Raw genomic sequence first — 22,226 nt, 5'->3', positions numbered from 1 at the left:
AAGCACACCTTCGTGGACCTCCTCACTAAAGTTAAATCTGGCTTCCCCACTGACTGCTGCCCTCCTAGCATTATGAAGGAAATTGTTACTGCCCTCCCCAGTCCTGCCATCAATCTTTTAAATGAGTTGTTGTCCCAGGGCATCGTCCCTGAAACTTTTAAGGAGGCAATCGTTGTCCCCCTTTTGAAGAAGGTGGGCGTGGATCCGCTAATTTTAACAAATTATCATCCAATCTCCCTTCTTCCCTACCTAGCTAAGGTTTTGGAAGCCTATGTTACAAGATGTCTCACTGATTTCCTGGAGGAATCTGAATTTCTTGATCCCCACCAAGTGGGTTTCCGTCCAGCTCATTCTACCGAGGCGGTGATCCTCACAGTGTTGGATACTCTCCGCAGTGAGGTCGAGGGTGGGTCCCTGCAGGCTCTTTTCTTGCTTGATCTTTCCGTGGCCTTTGACACAGTTAACCATAATCTTCTGGTCGACTGTGTGAAGGACGCAGGAATTTCAGGACCTACTCTGGGCTGGATCAGTTCCTTTCTGGAAAATCGCTCCCAGTTTACTGCCCCAGAATCAGTCCCACAGGGCTCCTCCCTTTCTCCCCTGTTGTTCAATCTCTACCTTCTCCCTCTTGTTTGAGCCCTGAAAGAGCGTCAAGTTTGTACATTTAACTATGCTGATGATTTTCAACCTATTATTTCCATCAGCAACTCCTCCATGACTTTCAGTCTACCATGCTGATCATTAGTCAGTGGATGAACAGCAACCATCTAAAACTCAATCCCGATAAGACGGAGTTGGTTTTAACAGGTGGTATCTCTAAAAATCCCTGGGGACCTCATTTCTGGCCAAGGGAGCTGGGTCAGTCCCCCTCTCCATCTAGCTCGGCCAAGAGTCTTAGGGTAATAATCAGTCAAGATCCAACTATGAAGCCTCAGATTGGGTCAATGATCTCCAACACGTTTTTTCCAAATCAGAAAAATAAAAAAGATCTGCAGATTTCTTACCAATGAAGCTCGGATTCAGGTGACTATCACCATGGTCATGTCCCATGTTGACTATGCCAATTCGCTATACTTCGGCATCCCTCTTTACCTATCTAAACGTCTGCAGATGGTACAAAATCAGGCCGCACGTCTGATTGTTCATCAACCTAGACACCATCATGTCACTCCTCTTCTAAAGAAACTAGATTGGCTTCTGGTTGTTTAGCGCTGTGCCTTCAAGGTTGGGTGTCTTATTTTTAAGTCACTCAATGGAAGAAGCCCCAAATTTGTGAACAACTTGATTAACAAGTACGCCCCCATACGCAATCTCCGTTCAGCCCACAAGCAACTTTTGTCTATTCCCTCTTTTAAATTAAAGCACACTGGTGGTGCCAGGTTTGCTATTTTGGCCTCCATGTTCTGGAACTCCCTCTCCTCTGAAATTTTCTTTTGCGCCAATCTCCTTGGCTTCAGAAGCCTCCTTAACCCCTTTGCTACGGCACTAATTCCACCGCGGCGCTGGGGGGTGAGCGTGGCGCCGCCATGCTTGTGACGGAACCACACCGTCATGAGTCACGGGTGAGCTGTGCTCATGACGGCGTGGTTCCGTCACGACCCCGCCCACTCACTAATTCGCCCGCACAGGAGGGAATCAGTGCCGCGTGGGCGGAGCGGCCGCAGCATGAAGGAACAGCACCGTCATGAGCACACGCCGCCCGTAGCTCATGACGGTGTGATTTCGTCATGCGCAGGGAAGGGGTTAAAACTTGGCTATTCTGACAGGCTTTTTGAATAAATCTCCAGGTCTTGGGTATCAATCAAAGTAGCGCCATGAAACCACCCCAGTGTACATGCGCTTTATTTTAACATAACATAAACAGCTAACAGGCTAGAAACTTCCACTGCAAATTTCTGTGAAGCCAGTTTCTCTACAACAGTTCAAGGTTTTCACCAGTGACTTGCTGTGCCCTAGCAGACGACAGGATGGCATGACCTTGGAAGGAATAAGAAGATAAAATCATGAGAATTAGGCAAAGATTGCCCTTAAAGTTCTTGTTAAGGGTTCATTTGCTGCAATCACCTAATTGTAAACCCTCCTTATAAGTATTATAGTTTCCCCCATAGACATCAGTATTCGTTTCTATTCATGACACATGTAAATATAGAGGTTGTTTTCATGACTGAGGATACTTGTGGTTAGCAATGCTTGTTGCCTTCATTGAAATTCAGCTACTTGCTTCACATGAGTAAACCGCCTAACGTCTTGGTAAATCCCATGTGAGGCGCATGCAAATGCTCCAGGGCATGCCGTACTGCGGTTATAAAAGGCACGCCTTGGAACATGATGGCGCTTCGCTTTCCTTGGTACGCATCATCACGAGCTTTGCGGATCCGACTACGGAATAGGCTGACAGCCGGCTTGGGCATCTGAGAGACCTTCACCAGCGAGACCTGTTCCTTCACTGTTTGGCAACAACACAGAGACCGGCTAGTATCGCACCCTCCCTCCTCCCTTCTCCCGCTCCCTCTTACCTGATTCCTGAGGCTTCAGACTCCGGTTCTCGATCCTGGATGAATCGGGACTTCCTTCCGGTATTTCTTCTTCAGGAAGTTACGGTTGTGAACAAGAAGACTTCCGGCACAAAGAAACAGATTCCTTGTCACCACATTTGTTGGATTTATGCGCAGAGACCTTGATGTTTTTGGGTAATGATTATTACAATCGATAATACTGCAACTTAAACCATTGTGTTGATGAATATAGTTGCAACATGGACATAGCAACAGTGAAAAGACGTGTTGGTGATCATTGCAACTGTGGTGTGTTTGTAATTGCAGTTCTAACGCTGAAAGCATACAAGCTAATTGGAACTGACTATAGTGAGTTGAGTGTTAGGCAAAAGTAGAGTGTGCCTAATTCCAGAACCTTTTTGGTATTGTTGTTTTCTTTTCTTTTTTTTAATTATCTTTGCAGAACCCATTATTGAGGATTCTACATACAGTTTGAAGAGGTACAAATATTAGTGTGGGTGTTAAATCATTTTTTAACTAACCCTTATTAACCAGTTCAGCATTTGAGAGTGTTTTCTGAGTCTGAAAGTGTTTTGTGTCATTTAAGGTGATAAACTTCTATCGAATCACCAGAAAACTGTAGAAGTGTTTGCATGGGCCTTCAGACAATAGATATGTAATAGAGAAATGAGGAATAACAAACTAATGTTATTTTAAACTGAAAGTTATTAATATACTGATTGTATCTGGGTGTTATTTTCATAATAGGTCAAGGTTCGCTCTGCTGATAGATTGATCAAGGAAGGTCCAGAGCACTTCTGCAAGAGAAACCATTAGGATCCCCTGAGACGAAGATCCAGTGTTTGTTTGTTTCTCTCTCCACTTCCCCTTTCCATTGAGGACCAATCAGCTCGCCAAGTGTTCACTTCCTTGTTGGGCTGGTTGGTTCATGGGGGAATTGGGACCTTACAACTTCAAGAAGGAAACAACCGGAACGCTGTGACTGATTGCGCAACAGTTCTTGACTGTGTTACATTTTTTTAAATGTATCCCCAACAGGAGAATGCTAGAAAATTGCCAACATGCATGATCATGATGCAATGTGTACCGTTAACAATGTTACTGTCAATATTCTCTCCCATATTTCATCTCAAAAGAACATTGCAAAACACAACAAATGACTTAATCAAATGAAACACTTATTTTAGTTGCTTCTATTGACAAATATGACATGTTGAAATCTCTATCAAATCACACATCCGTTACAGTTACTTTCAGTCAGGAATAGATGTTTTTATTGTGTTCTCATCTGAGATCACTACCTTCTTTCTCTTTACTGTTATCATGCTGACGCACGTCACCAACATCACCCTGGGGTTTCCACTGGGAAGCAACATCTAGAATAAATGTTATGTTCTTGGTAGGGCACTGTTGTGAAACATACAACAGAGCAACACGATTTTGCAGACCGTGTCAGCAGAGTGGAGGAGGGAGACTCCGGTTTCCTCCAGGCACTTGGACGAGGCTTTTAGGAGCCCAAAAGTCTGTTCCACAGGACCACTCATTCACACATTGATTTATTTTGAATATAGACTTTCCCTGGAGTTGTTGGGTTTCTCAGAGTGGTCAATTGCCAGGTATGACACAAAAATGATCTTTAGAATATGATGGCGACATCATAAGAATAACATAGAGGAAATATAAAGACAATTTCCCAACAAACTAGGCTCTCCTTGGGGCAAGGCCTGACTTTTTGTGTCATGCTGCAGTTGTGTAGCACAAGTGAGTCATGAGTAGAATAAGCACATTTTTCCAAGAGAATTGTGAAATAGAATTCCACAGTGGAGACCACCTACCTTTGATGGAATAGAAATGCTTCTCATTGTGTGTGGTTCCTGCCCCCGTTGATGTGATAAAACCAATGCAATATGGTCACCATCTATGGCACCTACCATATGTGGTATGCAATCCATAAAACTCGGCCTTGAAATTCTTCTTTCTTGCTACATTGATGGGAAATTGTATGTATGCATGCATGCACCTTGGCATAACATCCAATATCTGATAAAAAGACATATGAAAAAGTTGGCTGAGATATCCCATTTTAGTGTATTCTAAAATGACCAGTTGTAGAAAATGTAACACTGACATGATCTTCACAATAGGTAGGATGGCAGTCTGAATTCTGATGTCTGCAGCAATTCAAATTGAAATTACTGATCCAATATGATGTTGCTGTCAAACCTGCACTTCTTAACGATATGTCTTTCTTGCATGGTCTATAGATTCGGATGTGGTCTATGCAAATGCTTATTACATTGATGTATCCTTCGCTGTCTACCTGGGTTGGTTGATGGACATATCTGGATAACAGAAATGCAATAAATAAAGGGTATTGCTAGACATATGAAATAATTATGCTGGAGTAATCAGAGTAATTTCAGTAATTATGCACTAGTCTAGAGAAATTACCGAAATTACACAATTACACCATCTTGAGTATTTAAGTGTAACTTGGGGCGATAATCCTACCACAGGAATGACAAACTAGGAGAGTGTGAGATACTGCTGGATATTGCAGTTCAGTCCTGTAGCATTTAGTGCTATTTTCGTAATACAAAATGCCTCCTTGGGCCCATTTTGGACAAAATGGTGCATTTTGCACTAGGAAAATAGAGATAAATGCTGAATTCTGCTTCTCACACAATTAAACATAATTACAAGTAATTTTCATCTCATTAGAAGTAATGTTGCTATTGATAATTACCCCAGTTACACCCACCCCTAAATAATCCTAATTTGCGTGTTGGTCTGGATGTTGCAGCAACATGGCATTCTAGGGGAGCCCATGCTCTGTGGATGAAATCCTTCCAGAAAGGATCCTGTTGGTCCCTTCACAGTACTGCAGAGTATAGAAGAACTGCTTAATGAGCCAAGGAAAAGATTTGCAGGTGTGCACACAAAGAAGAAAAGAACTCGGCCCAAAGCCCTGTTGGCCGACTCATGACGGCAGGGTGAGACACGTAGGCTAAGCTCACACACTAGAAGAGTCTTGGCCTGAGAGGGGCCACATTAACAGGATGGCCTGGATTCAGCACCGCCCTTTGGGTACAAGCAAAGGTGGGCGAGACACCCATGGGAGAACTCAACTAGAGGAGCCTGGGAGCCTGGCCTGGCTGCAGAGACCCCCGGAGAAACAGAAGCTGCACTCCCTTCCCCCACAACTAAAATTGAGAGGATACACACATTAACAGCAATAAAAGGTTACAACAAGGAGAGCTGGTGAGCTCTATAACTCACCAAAAGGGGGCCTCACTGCACAGGTTCCAGAATGGCCCAGGGGCTGCATCCTTGTGTGCTGACATACTGTGAACTAAGGACCCCCTGATTTTTTTCCCACTGCTCCTCCCTGGGTACAGCGAAGACTGCAGAAGATTTGTCCCTGCAAGAGATAACTTATTGGAGAAGGGGACATTAGCACCATCATTACCTCCCCTACCCCGGAGTATTGTGTGCCGCCAGTATTGATGAAGGACAGAAAAAGATTATAACCCCTGTTCTTGAAGTCGACGTATCTCTTAGATGACAGAGGCCTTCGCCCCAACCCCTTTGTTCTCCTAGCGAGATGATATGGGGTAAAGGCACACAGATCCTGCCAGTAGCGCAGCTGAAGAAATATGCTTTCTGTAGGGATGTGAACAATTAGACAACAACCACAACCACTGTCCCTGCAAGTGAGGGGATCGCAAACCATCACTTAAAGATCTAAAGTTGATAACCAGGGCACTAGATCTGCCTCGGACAGTCACCCTGATATGTGTATACTTTCAAAATATCTAGGGGAGCCACTCCAAAACAAATTCTAAAGAAGCACTTGGTCTTGCTGAAAACCCTCCAGATGGAGATACAACTCCTTCAAACATCAACACAAACACTCCACCCCAGAGCCGAGAATGCAGAAGGCAGGTTGTGCTGCGAATGACATCAGACCAATGTGAAGGTAGGGACCCAAAGACTTTCATGGAAGGCTTTGTAAAAATGATGATGTGGCCAAAAGATCTATCTGCTCACTTTGTGATTGAAAGGGCCCACAGCATCCCCAAGATATCTCTGAAACCAGGAACTAGATTTAGGTTGCTCACAGATAAAAAATGTAACTTCCTAGATGCGATCCTCAGTCCACCAAGGAAAACGGTCTGATCCAGTATGAAAATCAGACAGTAATAACATTTCTGGATTATATGCAGAAATTGCAGGTCAGATGTGATCATTTGATAAAGCAAAAAGGGAAAATAGACAGTGGAATATACAATACATGATGATCTTTACGGTAAAGTTTAGGATTATCACTGAAAGTTGGTTGTGGTAATTCACTACTCCTGAGGCAGTATGGGAGTGGTTGGAGGAGTGGATACTGGTGGGGCACAGAACACACAGGAGGGGGCAACCAAGAATCCTGGCCACCAGCTGGGCGAGGAGCCCTTCAGACCTAAATGAGTGGACACTTAGATGGAGGAGGAGATCTGGAAGAAAAGACGTGACAGGATCTATTTTGAACTATTAGATCACTATTTGAAATTGCCACCGTGAAGAGCTTGTGGTGATGGAGGTGGGTGCCCTCTATTGTGCAAACACAGATCACTCTGTGAACTATAGCCAGTGTCCTCTTGTGGACACAGTCACAGTTTAAGGTTGGAGGAGGTTTCATGTGGGTGATAGACATCTCACCATTAGGGTGGCGACCAGTTTTGAATGCAGCTTGAGGCAGTAGGGTGGGGAGAATGAGTTGGGGAATTTTGGCATCACTGGGTACCCAAAGCAGTTATACAGGGTGGGAAACAGAGAGACTATTGTAGAGGGTACTTCCTCACTAAGTACAGAAGGAGACATGGGGTCACATAAGCTCAGACTCAGAACACTCACATGGAATGTTAACAGCCCGAGAAGCAAACTGAAGGTATAATGGGCAAGTTCCTCTTTCCAAGACCCTGATGTAATCCTCTTACAGGTAATCAATACAGTAGCAAAAAGATGAGGATTTATGTGGGGGGACCAGTATAGAGTTCTGGTTCACTCTGGGATTACATCCAGCACCCAAGGGATAGAAAATCTGGTACGCAGATTGCTCCCTTTAGTAGTGACCATAGAATGGATGGACCAGGACAGCTGCTATGCAGAGGTCTATGGACAGTGAATGGAGAAGTTATTGGATTAATTTCTGTATACTCCCAGCTGTGCCTGCAGTCTGAAGGAATAGAGAAGTTGGACTATTGGATAGCCCAGGTCCCAGATCTCATAGTGGTCATTAGGGAGATCTGAACCTCACACTACTGTCTGATATAGACAGGGTCACAGACCAGGACCACTGTGGGAGAGAGGATAACAGGCCGAAAAGAGTCACCAGGGCCCTGGGATAGTGATTCTTTAGCGAGAGTCACACCCCACAACATAGCAATATTCATATGTCACAGACTGTAGAGCGCTCTCTCTTTAGGTTGGATTATTTCCTGGTGCTGGGGAACTGGGGGCACAGATTTGGAGATATGCATTACTTACCATGTGGTATTTCCCACCACTCCCCACACAGCACTGTCTTAAACACACCATTATGGGGGGGCGTGGCCAACTGCCAAGCATGGCGGCAGCTTGAAGCGGGAGCTCCCTGAGGCATATCGGCCCGCAGTAAAATCCGTCCATCTATCCGTCTCATCGCCCGCCCGAAGTGGCGGTATCGGCTCGGGGACCCGAGCGGCACTCTTTGAGCCGGTCCCGGCGGAAATCGGGAGCCGGGAACTGCTCCGTCTGACAGAGACGTACTGTGGCCTGTGACTGCCTGACCGCACCGGCCTTGCATATCTAGTGGGCCCCGGCGGAAGTGCATCCTGATCGGCTTGGGCGAGGTGGCGTTCGCCGGCCCCTTCGGGACACAGTGGCAAGGTTTGCTTCGACGGTCCAGACTGCAGGTGTGAGCCCCCGGGGGGGGCAAGAAAGACTACCGCACCAATACTGGCTGCATAGAACAGCGGATTACAGTGCGGGCACCAGCGCGGACGGGGGTGCCCCTGGGTCTCGGCCGGCGCCATATTGGGGACTGAACTTTGTCCAGCACACCACACGCAACGCAAGGTGAGGCCGATCGCACCGGGGGCCCCGGTGTCCTCCCGCAGTGACATTACTATCTAAGTCCCCACTTAAGACTAACGGAGGGGCAGGACTGGGCCCCTAGATCCTGGCGCAGTGCTCTGCAGCAAAGGGGAACCGCCCGGGGAGACCGTCCTGGAGGCGCTGGGCACGCTGAAGAGAAACATAGCGGTGGACGTCCCGGCGGGAGACGCTTCAGTACATCGGTCAGTGACATCCTAGAGCTGCAAACGTGGGGTGCCATCCTGCTGCGCAGGGGGGCCTGACCACCATTAAGCAGGGTGAGCCTTGCCAGGAGATCGACGAGGGGTCATAGGAGCACCGAGACAAGGCACAGTAATATAGACACGGGGGGCCGGAGTGGACGGCCGCTCGAGTGAACACCAGTGAGGAGTTCTATACCAGGAGGCGTGGAGGAGAGGCTGGAGTAGAGGCACCGGGACTAACGCACTGACCGTCGCGACGGCTCAGTTGGCTGTACCTCCACCACCGACTGAAGCGAGCCTGGGCCCTGTGAGAAACTGAACCAGATTTTGGAACCCGTGAGACACTCACCGACTGCGCTCCCCCCCTGCTGAACAAAGAACCAAGCACCTCGTTGACGGGTGGTGTTGTGGATACCGCTGGGAGCTAGCTGTACGTCCACAAGTACAGCGCCATGGCAGGCAAAGGAAATAGGAGTGCGTCGACACAGGCGAAACTTGACAAATTTGCGTATAACCAACACGGGCACACTCAGGTCGGCGGGCGGAACTCCACAGGCGCAGCCCCGGACACAGACGGGACTAAAAAGGTGACTTTGGAGGACATTATGAAAACCCTATCCGAGGTACAGTCTACGGTGGGCTCCATTTCCTCAGAAGTTACTCTGCTTCGGGCAGACTTTAAGAAAATGTCGGAAAGGGTGTCCCAGGTGGAGGTGGTTACAAAATTGCTCATTGAGGACACATCAGACCTGCAAATAGCGATGGAGCGAATGGAAAAAGTCACTAAGCAACTACAGGAAAAGCTTGATGATCAGGAAGGGCGCTCCCGAAGAAACAACGTGCGCATCCTTGGCCTGCCGGAATCGGAGGGAAAAGGTGCAATGGATCTGTACGTCGAGGACCTCATTAAAACTAAGCTACAACCTAAAGGCCTGTCCCACTTTTTCTCCGTTGAGAGGGCACACCGGGTGCCTGGCGGAACGCCCAAGCCGGGAGCCACAACGCGGCCTGTACTGGCCAGACTGTTTAACTTCAGGGATAGGGACGCAATCCTGCAAGCGGCAAGGGTCTCACCGCCTGTCAAAATTCAAAACTCGACTTTGGCCTTCTTTCCGGACTACACGGCGGAGGTGGCCAGGCGCAGGAAGTCATTCACTGAGGTCAAAAAGACGCTTCGTGACAGAGGCCTACTATATTCGATGCTGTTCCCCGCCAAATTGCGGATTGTAGCCGAAGGGAAAATGTGTTTTTTTGATACGCCGGAGGGGGCGCAGGAGTGGCTGGACGGATGGAGACAGATGGGCCAACCCCAGCGCCCACACAGGGAACGCCAGAACCATCGCAACGGCAGGCCAGCGGAACAGACGTCCAGTACTCCCTTGAACGTGGAAGGCGCCGCGGGACTGGAATCTGATCTTGAAAGGGACCCACTTGATTCAGGACAGCCGGTCCGAGTTTGATACAATATGCTGCATGAGAGACTGCACGCTTGCGGCATTTGGGAACCCGAAGCTGATGGAGCTGAGTAGGGCGGGCATTGGCCGGTACCTGTAGGGGTCTCACCAACCCCACGAGCAAGTAAGATAGTTGGGGATGGGATTAAGCACTCTGCCAAGTTGGGGAAGCGGGCGGGAGCCAGTCCGTGGTGCAGGGGAGCAGGGAGGGGGTGGGGGGGGGAAAGTTGTAATGTTAACGTTCTTGTTCTTTGTCATCACTAATTTCATATGGTACACGGTCCTAACGCAGGCCATACATTCCTGGTACCCTGGCACACGACACTGTGGCTGCGTTACATCCTACTGCTACACATCAGTCACACTAGCCACACACCCTAATGGCCCAACAGGGACACGCTGCCCCCATTGAGGGCGCCCAAGCAATAACTGCAGTGCCCCCCCTGAGACTGCTCACATGGAACGTTAGAGGCCTGGGGGACAAAATTAAAAGAGGATTGGTCTTGCAGTCCATCAAACGCCATGGGCCTGATTTAGTGATGCTTCAGGAAACACACCTGGCAGGGAGTACGTGTAAAGCGCTTGACAGACGTGGGTATGCCATGGCAGTACACGCAGAATTCACTACGGGCTCCAGGGGCACTGGGATACTCCTTAAAAGGAACTCGTCCTTTATGGTGGAAAGCCGCAGGACGGACGATCAAGGTCGTTTTGCGGCGCTACATGGCCAGTGGGAGGGAAGGCCCCTCAGTGTGGTATCCGTGTACATCCCCCCGGCACTCCACTCTACGGCATTGCCGGCACTTGGGCAGTTTCTCCTTGACCTCCCGGAGGGTGATATGATCATTGGGGGAGATTTCAATGCAATAACAGACCCCTCACTGGACACCTTCCCCGTACGGGACCGCCCGAGAGGGGCTGCCACGCTTCCTGGTTTTCTGACTGCAATGGGCCTCACGGATGTGTGGCATCAGTTAAACCCCGCAGCGACTCAATACACGCATTACTCCGCTACACATGACAGTCTCTCACGTATAGATTACTTTTTCTTTTTAGGGGTGGAACTGGGATCGGTGGACAAACTAGAAATTCTGCCCAGAGGCATATCTGATCATTCCCCAGTATCCCTCCGCCTTACTACTGAAGAGAGGAAGCGCGCTAGAATATATCCGATATACCCCAACTATTTAACAATCCCTCGTATTAGAAAGAAACTCAAATTAGCCACTTCACACTACTTCAAAGAGAATGAAGGGACAGTGTCCTCGCCCTCGGTGCTGTGGGAGGCATACAAAACAGTCCTGCGCGGCGCGGCTACAGCGGCGATCACTGGGCATAAACGGGATTCCAGGAGTGAGCTCGCGAACTTAGAACTGGCACTTCACAACGCAAACAACACCCACATGTCAGACCCCACCCCAGAAGCAGCACATTTGCTGCAACTCCGACAGCAGCAACACCAGGCTCACCTCACGACGACTATTAGGGGACATCTGGCAAACACCGCACATAGAATATATGACGTGGGCGACAAGGCTGGGAAGATGTTGGCTTGGTTAGACAAACGGGGTGGCTGTAACAGAGGGATACAAAGACTCTACGCGCATGATGGCCAGCTACAGACACACCCTGAACAGATAGTGCGCACCCTAGCGCGACATTATCAGGAGATATACACCCCGGTGCGAACCGTCACGGCACAGGAGGCGACGGCGTCACTCGAACGCATTGATATCCCCGTGCTTCCGCTAGAAGCACAGCAGGAACTAGATGCTGACCTGACGGAGGATGAAATCCAGTTGGCTATACAGGCGTTGCAGTCCGGCAAGGCATTGGGGCCCAACGGGCTACCCATAGAATGGTATAAGGCAACGGCCTCTGTATTGAGTAAGCCCCTGTTGAATATGTATGCTGAAAGTGTGGAACGGGCGGAGCTCCCGCTTGACCAGCGCATGGCCACAATCGTAGCCATACCTAAACCAAATAAGCCGCTGACTGCATGTACTTCGTACCGGCCCATTTCCTTGCTTAACGTTGAAGCAAAAATCCTAGCAAAGCTCCTGGCCAGCCGTTTGACTCAGCACCTACACACCTTGATACATCCCGATCAGTCGGGATTCATGCCACACAGGAGCACAGCACTAAACCTACGGAGGGTCCATGGAGTGCTGGCGCGTGCACATCTCCTTTCGGACCAAGCAGTGATTCTATACCTGGACGCCAAAATGGCCTTTGACTTGGTGGAATGGGAGTATCTGTTTGCAGTTCTTGTTCGTATGGGCTTTGGACCGAAATATCTCGCATGAGTACGGTTACTGTACACGTCACCGGTGGCACAGGTGGTTGCAAATGGTCACATTTCACCAACGTTCCCATTGGGGCGCGGGACTAGACAAGGGTGCCCGCTGTCGCCCCTACTCTTTGCACTGGTGATTGAGCCACTGGCCATCTTGCTCAGAGCAACGCCACTGTTCCGGGGCATCACTTGGGAGGAAGGGTGGGAGGATAAAGTCTCCCTATATGCAGATGATATGCTGATTTATATGGTTAACCCTAACGAAGGGATCCCTGCCCTGTTGAAACTTTACGATGAGCACGGAATATCATCAGGGTACACCCTTAATTGGTCCAAATCAATTATATACGTGCTCCATGGCCCGGAACCACAGTTGCAGGACGACTGCCCCCTGACGTTGGCAACCACCTCCTTTAAATACCTGGGTATTTTCATCACCAATAATGCCGCAGACTTCTGTGCCGAAAATTTGATGCCGCCTCTGGTCCGCCTCCGTGCGGATGTGAAATACTGGGCGACCTTGCCGCTGACCCTCCTTGGGCGGGCGGCGTTGTATAAAATGATGGCTCTCCCCAGATTTCTCTATGTACTGGAAAATACCCCTTATATGGTGGCACCGCGTTACTTCAAACAAGTCACTGCACCAGTCTCCAACTTACTGTGGAACAACGGCCCAGCTCGTATAGCGCATGACAAATTAGTGAAAAGCTGGTATGAGGGGGGGATCGCGCTTCCCAATCTTCAATTGTACTATTGGGCATCCCAACTTAAGATAATAAATCACTGGATCCACGTCTCACGGCGAGACCCCGCATACAAGGCGGACTGGTCGCAGCTTGGGACGGACGGTATGCTCTCCGTGTTGTATAATTTGTCACAAGTCAAACACCTGCTCGGTCCGACACATCATACGGCGGCCTTGTGGCATGCAGCGCAATCTCGACTGGGTTGGAAGGGGAAAATTACCAGGATGACGCCATTGTGGGACACAAAATCACTGGGAAACTTACGGACGTGTAAGGGGTTCGCACAATGGGACCACATAGGACTTTCCACGGTGGGGGACCTTTGGGACAAAGGCACGGTAATTGCTTTTCCGCAACTCCAGCAACAATATGATCTGGGCCCCACTGAAACATTTAGATATGTGCAGATAAGACACGCGCTGCTACAGGCAATCCCGCTTGACACCACACTCCCAGAATCATCGCCATTAGAGGATAGACTACTGACGGATTTTATGGAACAGAGGGCAACTTCTCTCACATATAAAAAGCTGGTTAACAGCCTGACAGATCCCACACGGAAACTTAGAGAGCAGTGGGTAGGGGAAATAGGAGACGTAGACGAGTCAGAGTGGAACGAGGCGCTTGCATCACCAAGGGAAGTAGGCATTTCGGCTAGGTTCCGGTTAGTGCAACTCAAGATATTACATCGCACTTACTACACCAGAACGCTACTTCACAGAATACAGAGGGCGCCACACCCCTTCTGCCTCAGAGGTTGCGGGGAGAAGGGAACTCTGTTTCACACACTATGGGAATGTCCACAGGTCCAAGAATTTTGGAAGCAAATTATGCGCACAGTATCCCAGGCCATCAAACTCTCGATCCTGCCTGAACCCCGTAAGTGCCTATTGAACATATGGGACCCTAATGACCTGGACAGATATGGTCTGCTGTGGGTCACGTTGGCCGTGACACTGGCCAAGCGAGATATTGCACAAAAATGGGGTGTCCCGGAATTGCCTACGGCGGCTGGTTGGATCAGAAATATGGACCTACTGATGGTAAAGGAGCGGGCGGTCTATGTACTACGAGCCTGCCCCCGTAAATGGAATAAGGTCTGGACACCCTGGAACAAATACAGGGGGGAACCATGTGAACCTTTACCGGAAGACGACGAATTGGACTCGGAGGAGGAGGAGGATTAGAGAGGGCGGGCATGAGTGGTGAGCTATTGTTCATGCTGGGGTGGCGAATGAGTGTAATAATACCTTTGCAACTTTTCTGGTCATGTGATGTGGATAATGACTAGGTTTGTGCAGGTACTATCTACTGTTAAGTGATGACACTAGTTGGGTTTTATTGTTTTTTAGTCACCTTATGCTAGGAACAGATAACTGTGTTGAAGGGAGTTAGAACATAGACTGACAAGATGGGTTTGTTATAATGTGTGTGACAATCTATATGACACGGTCACTGACATCGCCCATCCGTATCCTTGTTCAGACATCACTTACCCCGCGTCAAAATGTGATTTGTATTATCCGTTTCATTTTATAGTGACCGAAGAAAATATGATAGCGACCTAGGAATGTGATATTGTGCATATATCTTCTGCCTTCATGTTAATAAAGTTTAAAAAAAACAAAAACCACACCATTATAGGGTCAGACCTCAGAACAGAGACTAAACCCTTGGTGTCAGAGGGATTGGGAGGCCCACAAATAAATAACACAGTCTACTGACCAGGAGAACACAGCATTGGTTGCAGCTGAAGAAACATTGTGGGAGGCCTATAAAACAGCGATAAGAAGCCAGTTTGTGGCGAGGCATCATAAAATGAAAGCCCAAATACGACAGTAAGATGGTGGAATAAGTCAACACTTGAGATGTTCCTTTGGGACTCAAAGCTAGTGGGAGACTCGATGAAGCTGTTGGGATTTCATAGATGGGATCTGATAGGCATTGCCAAGATTAGGGATATATGGTGCCTACAGGTAATCTGCTCGCTTTTAGGAAGTGCTTAAAGACCTTGCTGTTCACTCAATAAAGTTACTCGGCTCTCCGACACCGCTGCCTAGTGAAGGATCTTAAGCGCCGGGATACTCTTCAGTAGTAGCCGAGCGCTATAGAAAACCCCCCACATAACATAACATAACATAACATAACATACAGGTTCTGCTGTCCTTTGCTTATCTTCAGATGTCTGATTAACAGTACTTCCGGTACATCTCATTGAAGCATGCCCTGTTCAAATATAAATTTCTACCTGATTATCTAGAGGACGTGTCCACACAGGAATATAGACTTCTGGCTGCCCCGCTTCGCAAACACTCCATTTCACAAATGTAATGGAGATTGATACACAACTGGCAGGAACTGCTGCTGGCACTAGGGAGTGTTGGAAAATAGATCTGGAGGTTTGTAAGACTGGGCAGAGGCCTACAAATATCTGCGAAAGGCTATGATTCGTGCGGGCTTCTGTTTGATTTAGCTCAAAATCCTGCATAGAATGTACTTAACCAAAACCAAACTACAAAGAATTGGTCGGATTGCTAGTGAAAGGTGCTTAAAGAATTGTGCCCAAAAGAATCTTTAATACAGGCATTACTAATATTGCCCTCAATTTAGAAACGGGCACAACATCTCTCCAGAGCATTGGGAACGAGCTGGCTCTGCTGGGGATATGGAAAGAACAAACATTATCGAAATACGATGTTTTATTCTGCAATATCCCTGTAATCGTGGCAAAGCATGATGTAGTCAAACTATGGAGCTCAGAAGCATCACCAAGGATAGACATCTGTTCAAACCGCCTCTCATCCATTGGACAATTTAGAACATTACTACATGACCCACATGCTGCACCACCTCCTCTGACTCATACACCTTCCACCTTAAACACACACAAAAAATATAAGCAACATGCCACATGTCACAACTTTGCTTCCCCATGTCTACTTCACAATAATGTTACACCACAAAAGCAACACAGCACTCCAACTCACTCTCATACACATGCAGAGCCATCAAAATGCCTTCTCAGCATGCTGGATGAGGAACACGACACAGAACAGCTACACGATTGCTATCCTAATACTGCTAATACCAGCACAAAAAAAACACCTGTTACAAACCCACACAATACTGATCACTCTTCTTCTACCAAACAAAGTCCCACTATCACCAAAGGCCACTCACTTAACTGTTTACTAATAAATGCTCGATCCCTCTCTAAAAACAAGCATCACATCTACCAAATAATCACCCAAAAACGTATAGCCAAAAAAGGAGGTGGTCTAGCTGTTGTATTCAGGCAATCAATACATATCACTAAAATTGACAACATTGCCATAAGGAATTGTGAGGCTCTTCTAACAAGATGCAATCCTACACCGTCTTCCTCCTGTAACTTCTGGCTCCTTTACAGACCTCCACCTAGCAAGGCAACATTCCCAGACGCACTTCTAGACACAGTTTCGAACCTGATAACAATACACTCCAACCTATGTGTGACCTTAACAGTTGGTTTGATAAAACCAATATGACCCATCCAAAAACTATAATCACCGGCCTAGACGCATTTAACCTGCATCAGATTGTCCACAATCCGACACACACCACTGGACATATGCTAGATGTCATTGTTGCCAATACTTAACTAGTTACCTTTCAAACTATAACTCCAGTCACATGGTCAGACCACCACTTGATTGCCTTCCAACATAAAACAACGCTAAGCGACTCACCTAAAACTACCTTACATCCATCTGATAGAGCAAGATTTCACATCGCGACTTGCTCGACTCAAGAACCTCGAAATCTGTTATAATCTTATAATCCCAATTGTTTCGTTTTTACTAATTCTATGTATTTTGAATGTGCGTGTGTATCATAGTGATGCTTGCCTATGTGGTTTACTAATACGAGTAATCCTTGTGAATAAAATGGCCGCTGCTTGACATTTGCTTCTGCGCATGCGTTAGGCACACTCACGTGACCTGACGTAGTTGCATTGTGGAGGGAAAGGGTGCGCATGCGTAATAGCCACAAAATGGCTGCGCTTTGTAATAACGAGGTGAAGCTTGCACCGCTGCTCTTGTGATATTGTCTGTTGCACTTACCCTTAACAGCATAGCATATTTTTATAATGATAAACCTGAAGTACAAAATCATAAAATGTAATGCATGCATTTATTTCTATGTTTTAGTTTGTTTTCGCTTACTTTTCATGTATCACGGTGACCGGGGGGGGGGGTCGGAGTGAAGCGAGAACCATCTTGAAGGTCCCTGTTGCGCATGCCCGATGTGTGGAAGGTGGCATTGAATGATTGCCAACCAGAGGCAGGAGCCAAAATGCGCCTGGGAAGATGCACCTTCACCCAGCAAGAGAAATCGACATGTTCCACATGAGATACATTGTTTAACTTGCTATTGTATTCTGTAGAATAGGTCATGGGAATCTGCTAGGCGGACCCATAACATGCAAATTGTGCCTTAGAAAAGTCTGTTCTGATTGGTGTGTTAACCCATCCTACCTTAGGACCAATCGAAATTTGGGACTCTGAGACTTTGCAACATTTGGGGGTGGTACACTGACCCAAAAACAGTATATCTAGCCTGGGTTCAGCTAGAGGAATTGTCCGACTTGTCCGAATAGCTGATCTGTCACTGACCCAACGCACTCAATAGGTGACCTGATACAGTGGTGCTGCGGAGCACTCTGTCCGAATATGACCATAGACTCTGAAGGTTTTACTAAACCTTAAGTGCTGGCGGAGCACTTTGCTGGGGAATTCGCTGACCCAATCGGGGTCCTGACTGATAGCTGCAGAGAGGGTGGAGCGCAGGCGTTGCTTCCAAACTGCGGGTGTTGGTCGTATCCTGGTGGTCCTGTCCTGATCCTAATCTGGTTTTCCTGTCCTGTCCTGGGGTGTCCATTCTGCACCTGGTGTCCCATTGAGGGTTATCCATCCTTGAGGGTTTTCCTGTCCTTAACTGACCCGTGGCCAGGGTTGGTTTTCACACCAGTCTAGGTAAATATCGTACCGAAACCCTTTAAAACTGCACCTTTTTCTAATTTTCTGTCTTTGCTTCAATAAAGACATATCTTTGCATATGATAATTTTCCATGCTTTTGTCGCAACTATTTCATATCACGAAAGTCATTTCCATTTGATTTCATAGCGTGTTCCTATGTTACCCTACCTTTTAGAAATCATTTTCTCCATTGCAGATTTCCATAAAGCTGAACTTTGATTTATAGCGTATTTTCACCTTTGCTCATTTTATAAGCTGTTTAAGATTTTCCAGAGTTCTTAGTTAGGTTTATGAAGTATACCCAATAGCTTAATTCTATTTGTGCATAAATTTGCCCATTTATAAAAGTTTATTCTTGCTTTACCATTTTTACTCCACTTAGCGTGTTCCCTGTTTCACTATTACTTAGAAAACTTAAATGATTGCCCTTACACTGTTCTTTTATAGCTATATGCTTTTCGTTATCCTTATCATTGATTGTCTCCTAACTGTAAGTCTAATACTTTATGAAAATGAAATCTAGATAAATCTTTTAAAACTTCCAGTTGTCCGTGGTCATTTTATAGAAAATCAAAATTTATATGTTGGGTTTGTATTTCTTCTGGCTTTCCTTTTACAGCTGGCTCCCTGACCCATCGTGGTCATAGGTACCCGTAACAGTGGTTGGTAAGTCGGGTACACTGGAAATAGTAGAAAGGGACTCATGATTATTGGTAGTAGGTTGTAAGGTCATCGGATCAATGCAAATGGTGAATTGAAGTATATGGGCCCGAGACCGAAGTTGGTGAAAATATTGGTAGGGTGACCTGCGATCTCTATCAGTAATTTTCTGGCAGCATCGAGGATGGTTAGGGAATAGTTAAAGGTTAGGTAGGATTAGTTAGACTAACTAAGTTGGATACTACTAGATAGGAAATCTTATTTGCTGCTACGAGAATAGGTAGTTCAGGTGATCTGATCACTCACTTGAAATGCTTGTTTTGTAAAATTATGAAATGTTTTAAAATTGTTATCCTTATTATTATACTGTTATATGTATTAATCCATTCGTTTGTTAAACGTTATTTGTGTTGTCGGAATCCCCGGGGAATGGAATAGCGAATGGTGAATAGAATCCATTTGCTTTGAGGTCACTTACTTCAGGAAGGTTAGTGCGGGTTAGGTAGAACTGGAAGCACTAACTAGGGTTTTTCTGAATGCATGTTTGAATAAATGTTAGCAACGAAGTTCATTGGCAAAATTCCTATTGTGGCATAACCTAGTAAAGGGTCCCATCGGAAGAGTAGCAGGTTCGTCGGAGCTTGCGTGATAGCAAAGGGGTTCGCGGGTGAAACTTTAGACTTAGCAAATATCCCAGAAAGTGGATGAGTCTGAGGAAGTACCAGGTTCCCTAATGCTGGAGTGAAGGATAGGCGGAAGAGATCTATCCGTAGTGTGTGAAAAGTAAATGGAAGTAGTTTACTTGCAGTGAAATTCTTTCTGTCTAGACACTTGAGTACAGTGGCGAATGTGTATTCGTTGTGAAATAACCACTAAGCACTTTAGAAAGAAAGAAAGTTTCCGTTACCTTGTAAAGGAGGGAGTCAGTCGCGAAGCTGCTCTGACGTCACTCTGTGCCGCGCTGGGATTGGTAGACGCAGCGGGCTGGTAGCGGAGCTGAAATTGTGAAGGAGGGGTGAGAGCCGAAGCGTGAGAACTGTCTCGTGAAGAGGCCGCGCACCCATTGGTCGAGATTATTTGAATTCGTGCATTTCATTGGTTGCACGAAAATAAGAAACGCATTTAGATTGGAAGTGATTTTGTAAACAGAGAGTCGTTTGAAGGAAATTATATGTGGCATACGTATAGACCACATACTAGACCAGATCCTAGGCATTTAGGGTTTGAGAATGATCAGTGGAAAGGACATAACACCGACATTATGTACGGAAATAAGAGGAAGTTGTCACTTGTGAACAAAGTTAAGAATTATTTCAAAAAGGACAAACCAATTAGGACTCGAGAAGGTGTTGTCATTCCACCGCCAAATACTCCCGCATCTTTCATGTTGTTTGACAAAGGGTACCATACCTGCGTATGGTTGGAAAATTGGGTGGAGTACACCAAGGATGACGGAGTATTGGCTTTTCCGTTAGACGGTACATTTAATGGCAGAATTTTATTTAACTTGAGAACCAGAATGAATGATTTGCATCCCAGACCCAGATTAACGCAGTATGAAGCACTAGAATTATGGGAGATTGAAGCTTTTGAAAGGGATAAGCCACGAATGGATAAAGGATTAACAAAATGTTATCCCAAACTGAAACAAGAAACCCGAGATAAAAAGATGAAACAGTGGAGACAGAATATGATTGTTGAGGGACTGTTTCCAATGATGCCAGCGGGTGGTCCTCCCGGGGGGGAGAAGAGGACAGAAAAATGCAAACATTGGGTGCCCATTGGAGAGTCGGATGATGAGTTGTTAGATGACATGTGTATGAGAAGTCCGCCTCCTTATAATGAAGGACACCGACCTTCCAGTGCAGGAGATATTTCCCGAAGCCTTCCTCCCCAGGAGGAGGCCAGGTCCGCGAGTGTGGGAGGGGGTTACCAAATACCTCCCTATACTGAAAGTCTAGGACCCATAGAGCCCAGAGAGATTTACCCAAAAAGACCCACTAGTGGGGAGACAAGATACTCGCGAGAAAGGGGGTCTTGTGCTAGACTTCCCTATGAAGGTGAGGAGAGACACTAAGTTCAGGAATGCCAATTTTAAATCCTCTTTATGAGGAAGAACCAAGATCCCTAAGCACGGGAAGTTTATTTCCCAAGCCTAATTATGGTGAAGGACCAAGAGAGACACATCCCACTGCCCCGAATTATGCTCCAATTTTAACTCCTCAGATATTACATGACAATTCAGTCGAAAGGATATTGGAGGACAGGGAACGAGATGCTCTAGCTAAACAGAGAGCTGAAATAATTCAGAAAATCTCCCAGTTGAATACAAGTCCTGAAGCCTTGACAATCCCAGTAACTATCGGACCAGTGGTTCCGTTGTATGGGGACCGTCAAGGGAGTCCGAAAACTCCAGTCATTACTCCAGTTATAGTACCACCAAGACCAGAACCCTTAATTGTAGATGACCAGACAAGTGAATGCGAGTCCGAGGTCTCACTACTGCATCTACCTATTAGAAACACAGGAAAGAGGATGCAGAAAAGGCATAACCCTTTCAACACGAGGGAGATTCAGATGGAATCGACTTCGGGTACCAGGAGTGTCACGTTGGTGACTCCTGAAGAAATCGAAAGATGGAGTCAAGAATTTGATAAACAAACTCCACCAACGAAACCTTTAGATCTCTACAAATTGAGAGTAGAAATAGAAGAATTAATGGCAGGAAACGTAGGATTAGACAGATTAAATACCTACTCTGAAGAAGAGATGCTGTTTATTTGCAAAAGTCTCACCCGAAACACCCGAGTACTTCATGAAAAATTGACAGACACCGCTGCTAGCAGGGAATAGATATCTCAAAATCGAAACCTTTACAGAAGCCGTACAGAGCAGATTTCTCAGACAAAGATTTGGAAAACCTAAATGTGTCCGGGAAAAAGGCACAGGTCAAAGAATTATTATCCGAGTTGCAGAAATGGGGAGATGTGGAAAAGTGGAAAGCTAGATGGGCCAGAAAGAAAGATGAGGCCAGATCAAAACAAGTAACTTCTGAATTTGTTGTAAGGGAAGTTGACAAACCAGAACAGTTACTCCCCATGCGCGAAGTGCCAGGTGGAAAATATGTGCATGTTCCTTGGTCCAGACAGGACATTGTGTCCTTTACTAATGATTTCCCAAAATTACGAGAGAAGCCTGTGGACTGGTAC

Source organism: Lissotriton helveticus, chromosome 7, assembly GCF_964261635.1.
Source record: "Lissotriton helveticus chromosome 7, aLisHel1.1, whole genome shotgun sequence".
Taxonomy (NCBI): domain Eukaryota; kingdom Metazoa; phylum Chordata; class Amphibia; order Caudata; family Salamandridae; genus Lissotriton; species Lissotriton helveticus.
Note: the sequence above shows the minus strand (reverse complement) of the source record.